The following is a 7,057-nucleotide window of genomic DNA, read 5'->3' on the forward strand; positions in this document are numbered from 1 at the left end:
CCCTTAATCCAGGTGGGTTTAAGTGGAGGGTGGTCATTGGGAGGAGGTTAAGAAAGCGGGTAGTAACTATAGTGGGGTGGTGGTCAAGCCCGGAGCCGGAACCGCCTCCGGGGAGCAACACCCACCCAGCCCTCCCCTATTGTGGGGTTGTGAGGCGCGGTCGCAGTCCGCGCCTTTAGGGGGGGGTACTGTGACGTTCTGGCTCCGGGACTCTTAGTAGTGAGCCAGGGTTGTCATTTTCGTTTGGGTGTAGTTCTATGTGGGATCTAGTTGTTTCATTTCTATGTTTGGTTTTGATGTTGATTTAGTCATATGACTCCCAATCGGAGGTAACGAGTGTCAGCTGTCGGCTCGTTATCTCTGATTGGGAGCCATATTTATACTGTGTGGTTTCACCTTGGTTTTGTGGGTTTTTGTTTCCTTGATGCTGTTAGTCTTTATCAGTATTGAACTTCACTTTCGTCATATTTGGTTTGTTGTTTTATCGTGGTTTCTTTATAATAAAGTCTACGATGTTCGCTCAACACGCTGCGCTTTGGTCTCCTCCTTTTGACGACCGTGACAATGGTGAATGTTTATATGGATTTATTGGTTTAGAAATGAAATCAATTAAATTGTTGTGTTTTTGTCTTCTAGTGAGGTAAATACAGAGGGTATATTGATGTATAATAAGGGATAATTTGGCCTAGCATGGTGTGAACCTAAATAAGTAAAAGTAACAAACTATGAACTGGCTGAAGATGAATATCAGAGGTGTTGAAGACGTTTTTGTAAAATACAATTTCTACATGCAACTGGTCTACAACAACCAATCGAAGATATCAAAGGATTTTCTCATGTTTTATATCAAAGGAGTGGGAAAGGAGTTCACCATTGAGTGAGAATGGAGAAAGATCTGTTCAAATGCAACATTTCTCATGTTGTTGGTATAATGGTTGGCAAATGGACATGACATTGAAATTGTGGAGTTGGTGGTGAATCGAATGAGACATTGTAGTTGTGACATTGTAATGGGCAAGTCATTTTGAAATATGAAGCTGTCTGAAGAACATAATGAAGAGACGCCAGAAGATTTAAGTGCTGGGAGGAATAAAGGGGTTGCTTGTTGATAATAACATTGGATTTATCTAAATTTGATAATTTGGGTAGTAGGTATATACACTGCTAAATTAATAGTATTGAGAATGCATTGAGATAATGATCTGTATTTATTATCAGGATGAGGAAGGTCATAATTGAATTATGGATGTTTATAATGTATGATAATATAAGTATACATTCTGAAAGTTGCAATGGGAAGTTAAGGTGAGGATTGTGAATGAAATCATGAAGATGTTGATTAATTTGGTTAAAGTATTAACATATTAGTAATGATATAGATTTGAAGTATTGGGTGATATTGATATGGAGGTAAATATTTATGTTGATAGGCAAGTACTTAATTGGTTATTATCATGAGGTTAAGATATTTTCATATGATCTGAATTTGGTTGAATTATTAAAGCAGGAATAGTTTAGGGATGTAATGATTTAACAGGGAGTGATAATGGAGTGTTATAATGTGTATGTCATATTAGGAATAAGGGAAAAGTCGGAGTTGAAAAGTGTATATTTTGACAATCATGGGTTTTTAAGAATTGGGTCTCAGATGTTAATCATTAGAATGGGTAATTGATAATCACATAGCATTGGATGCTTGTCAAAGTGCGACGTGAATGCGGTTGGCGAAGTCAAACGCAGGACACCGAGCTACTGGAAACAATACTTTACTAACAAAGTAACCAGAATACAAAACAACCTCCAAACAGGGAGGGGAATACCCGCACACTAGCAACTGCTGAAAATGACGAGAACAATCACACACAACACACAATGAACGACAGAGGGATAAATAGGGAATACAATACAACATAATAGGAAACAGGTGTACACAATCAAGACAAAACAAGTCAAACACAGAAACATAGATCGGTGGCAGCTAGTACTCCGGGGACGACGAACGCCGAAGCCTGCCCGAGCAAGGAGGAGGAGCAGCCTCGGCTGATTCCGTGACAGTACCCCCCCCCCCCCCTTGATGCGCGGCTCCAGCCGTGCGCCGACCCCGGCCTCGGGGACGGCCAGGAGGACGCGGAGCAGGGCGAGTCGGATGACTCCGGTGGAAGTCCCTCAACATGGAGGGATCTAGGATGTCCCTCCTGGGGACCCAGCACCGTTCCTCCGGACCGTACCCCTCCCACTCCACGAGATACTGTAGGCCCCCCGTCCGACGACTCAATCCAAAATGGAACGGACTGAGTACGCCGGAGCCCCCTCGATGTCCAACGGGGGCGGAGGAGCCTCTCGTACCTCACTCTCCTGGAGTGGACCAGCCACCACCGGCCTGAGGAGAGACACATGGAACGACGGGTTAATGCGGTAATTAATGGGCAGTTGTAACCTATAGCATACCTCGTTCAGTCTCCTCAGGACTTTAAATGGCTCCACAAACCGCCGACCCAGCTTCCGGCAGGGCAGACGAAGGGGCAGGTTTCGGGTCGAGAGCCAGACCCGATCTCCCGGTGCATACACCGGAGCCTCACTGCGGTGGCGATCAGGACTCGCCTTTTGCCGCCTGATAGCCCGCTGCAGATGGACATGCGCAGCGTTCCAAGTTTCTTCCGAGCGCCGAAACCACTCGTCCACCGCAGGGGCTTCGATCAAGCTCTGATGCCAAGGTGCCAGAACCGGCTGATAACCTAGCACACACTGGAAAGGCGTAAGGTTAGTGTACGAATGGCGGAGTGAGTTTTGGGCTATCTCTGCCCAGGGAATATATCCCGACCACTCCTCTTGCCGGTCCTGGCAATACGACCTCAGAAACCTACCCACATCCTGGTTCACTCTCTCCACCTGCCCATTACTCTCGGGGTGAAAACCTGAGGTAAGGCTAATCGAGACCCCCAGACATTCCATAAACGCCCTCCAGACTCTAGAGGTGAACTGGGGACCCCGATCAGACACTATATCCTCAGGCACCCCATAGTGCCGGAAGACGTGTGTAAACAGGGCCTCAGCAGTTTGTAGAGCAGTAGGGAGACCTGGCAGGGGAATGAGACGGCAAGCTTTAGAAAACCGATCCACAACGACCAAGATCGTAGTGTTCCCCTGGGAGGGGGGAAGGTCCGTGACAAAATCCACCGATAGGTTGTAACTTCCCCCTGGGCAGGTGTCTAGGCGCCTTACACTGGGCGCACACCGAGGTGGAGGTGGACGCTTCCGAGGCTGGGATCGGCGCTGTACTGTCTCAGCGCTCGGGTACGCCACCTAAACTCCGCCCCTGTGCTTTCTATTCTAAGAAGAAGAGGAAACATAAACCCTCACGTCCTTCACTAAAGTTGGCCACCAGTACTTCCCACTAAGGCAGTGCACTGTCTGACCAATACCCGGATGACCAGAGGAGGGTGACGTGTGAGCCCAGTATATCAAACGATCGCGAACGTCGAGCGGCACGTACTTCCGACCCTCTGGACACTGTGGAGGAGTAGGATCGGAACGTAACGCCCGCTCGATTTCCGCATCAACCTCCCACACCACCGGTGCCACCAGACAAGACTCCGGGAGTATGGGAGTGGGCTCAATGGTCCTCTCCTCTGTGTCATATAGTCGGGACAGGGCGTCTGCCTTAGCATTTTGGGACCCTGGTCTATAGGTGAGCTTATATACAAAGCGGGAGAAAAACATAGCCCACCTTGCCTGGCGAGGATTCAGCCTCCTCGCTGCCCGAATGTACTCCAGGTTACGATGGTCAGTCAGAATGAGAAAAGGGTGTTTAGCCCCCTCAAGCCAATGTCTCCACACCTTCAGGGCTTGATCCACAGCCAGCAGCTCCCTGTCCCCCACGTCATAATTGCGCTCCGCCGGACTGAGCTTCTTAGAATAGAAAGCACAGGGGCGGAGTTTAGGTGGCGTACCCGAGCGCTGAGACAGTACAGCGCCGATCCCAGCCTCGGAAGCGTCCACCTCCACCTGGAATGCCAAAGAGGGATCTGGATGCGCCAGCACCGGAGCCGAGGTAAACAGGTCCTTCAGACGTTTAAACGCCCTGTCCGCCTCAGCCGACTACTGCAGACGCACCGGACCCCCCTTTAGCAGAGAGGTAATGGGAGCTGCTACCTGTCCAAAGCCCCGGATAAACCTCCGGTAGTAATTGGCAAAACCCAAGAAGCGCTGCACCTCCTTTACCGTGGTGGGAGTCTGCAAATTACGCACGGCAGAAACGCGGTCAGGCAGCTAGTACTCCGGGGACGACGAACGCCGAAGCCTGCCCGAGCAAGGAGGAGGAGCAGCCTCGGGGACGGCCAGGAGGACGCGGAGCAGGGCGAGTCGGATGACTCCGGTGGAAGTCCCTCAACATGGAGGGATCTAGGATGTCCCTCCTGGGGACCCAGCACCGTTCCTCTGGACCGTACCCCTCCCACTCCACGAGATACTGCAGGCCCCCCGTCCGACGACTCGATTCCAAAATGGAACGACTGAGTACGCCGGAGCCCCCTCGATGTCCAACGGGGGCGGAGGAGCCTCTCGTACCTCACTCTCCTGGAGTGGACCAGCCACCACCGGCCTGAGGAGAGACACATGGAACGAGGGGTTAATGCGGTAATTAATGGGCAGTTGTAACCTATAGCATACCTCGTTCAGTCTCCTCAGGACTTTAAATGGCTCCACAAACCGCCGACCCAGCTTCCGGCAGGGCAGGCGAAGGGGCAGGTTTCGGGTCGAGAGCCAGACCCGATCTCCCGGTGCATACACCGGAGCCTCACTGCGGTGGTGATCAGGACTCTGTCATGAGCCTCTCACTCCACCGGGTTACCACCTTATTTTCTTCCACTCTGCTCACCACTCTCTCTACTCAGCCTAACTAGCTCCACCTGTCCCTGCTCTGCTCTGCTCTAATTACTCTGCCAGCTGCGCTGCATTACCCACTACCTCTCCCAGTATTTAAGGCCCTGTCTTTCAGCTCTCCGGTGTCAGATCGTCTGCAAAGCTCACACCCGGAACCTGTTTGCTCGCGCTTCTGGCTCACCCTGGTTTTGTGACCCCGGACCTGCCTGATTTTTGGATACTCGTCTGCCCCAGGAGATCCAGACCTGCTTCTGCCATTACGACTCCTGACTACTCTTCAATCCCGGTAACTCTGACCAGCCTTCTGCCTTGCTACTACGTATTTTGGATTTCCCTTGAACTGTACTGCTGCCTTGTTTCATTCCGCCCTGTTGTGTCTGTGTCTCCCCCCCCCCAGGACTTCTGGACCACCCACCACCGGCTTCATAGGACGCATCGCTGCCACTGGGGGGGGCACAGACCCAGCACATTGGACGGGATCCCTGTTACCCCTGGAGCCTTCATTCACTCCCTACTTCCCTTTTCCCTTAAGTTTAATAAACTTTCTGGTGTGACGCAATTGTGGTCCTCTGGTCGTCTGTCTGAACCGTGACAGTACGATCTGACCATTATGGACTCAGCGCACACTTTCCCCGACATGGAAACCGATGAGCATGAGCAGCAGTTCCAGCAGCAGCAACAACAACTCGCCATGATCATTCAACTCCTCACCAACCTGACCCCAGCCAGTCTGCCCACCAGCCCTGCCCCCGAGTTACCTGCCCCGGTCATTGCAGCCGCTGCTCCGGAACCCAAGATTGGAAACCCCGAGCGGTTCAACGGCGATTCAACCCAGGTCCGGCCATTCCTGACTAGCTGCCGACTTCAGTTCTCCTTGCAGCCAAGGACCTTCGCCACGGAGGGGGCTAAAGTTGGGTATGCCATCACTCACCTGACGGGCCGAGCTCGACTCTGGGGAACAGCAGAGTTCGAACGTCAAACCCCCGCATGTGCAACCTTCGACCTGTTTGCTGAGGAGATGCTGAAGGTGTTTGACCTGGATTCACCAACCGCAGAGGCGTCTCGTGAACTGTTCAGTATTCGACAAGGCAGACGTACAGTCGCAGACCATTCCATCGACTTCCGAACCCTGGCTAGACGAAGTTCTTGGAACACACCATCGTTGGTGGACGCGTTCTTCCATAGTTTGGCTGACTATATCAAGGACGAGTTGGTCTCCCATGAACTGCCTTCCACTCTTGATGAAGCCATCGCACTAACTGTCAGGATCGACAGAAGGATACAGACCCGTCGTCGTGAGAGGGGGCGCCAAGGTCCACCTACTACCGGCATTCGGAGAGATCCGACTGGGCTCCTGTCATCTACTGCCACTCACCCAGGTCAGCTTGATCAGTCTGAGCCTATGGAGATTGGGCGAGCCTCTCTCACTCCTGCAGAGCGCCAGCGACGCTTCACCTCAAACCTCTGCCTCTATTGTGGAGGTGATGGACATCGTGTGGTAACCTGCCCTTTAAAGGGCCGAAGCTCACCGGGCATAGGGGGAGTCCGGTTGAGTTCAATGACCATCCAGTCCTCCGACCGCAAACCCCTGCTGCAAGTTCACCTCCGCCTCTCTGACTCAACTCACACCCTGGCTGCTCTGGTGGATTCTGGCGCCGAAGCCAACATAATGGACATCAAGCTGGCACGCCAACTGGGACTGGAGAACCTCCGTTTGACACCTCCTATTCCTGCCCGGGCACTGGACGGACACTTACTCGGATCGGTCACTCATGTCACGGCCCCGGTCTCGATGGGTCTGTCCGGAAACCATCAAGAAACTATCCAGTTTCACCTGCTCCCCTCTCCAGGCCAACCCCTCATCCTGGGTTACCCATGGCTCCGCCGGCACAACCCTCAGCTCGACTGGGTGACCGGGGTGATCAGGGAGTGGGGAGAGGACTGCCACCGAACCTGCCTGCTTGCTGCCGCACTACCCCCTCGGCCAGTACCTACTAACTCCGCTCCTGACCTCTCCAATGTCCCAGAATGCTACCATGGTCTCAGAGAGGTGTTTGACAAAGCAAGAGCCACATCTCTGCCCCCTCACCGACCGTACGACTGTGCCATCGACCTCCTCCCTGGAACAGCCCCTCCAAAGGGTCGTCTTTATTCGTTGTCTGCTCCTGAAAGAAAG

The sequence above is a fragment of the Coregonus lavaretus genome (genome assembly GCF_964263955.1).
Source record: "Coregonus lavaretus genome assembly, chromosome: 15".
In the NCBI taxonomy this organism is placed as follows: Eukaryota; Metazoa; Chordata; class Actinopteri; order Salmoniformes; family Salmonidae; genus Coregonus; species Coregonus lavaretus.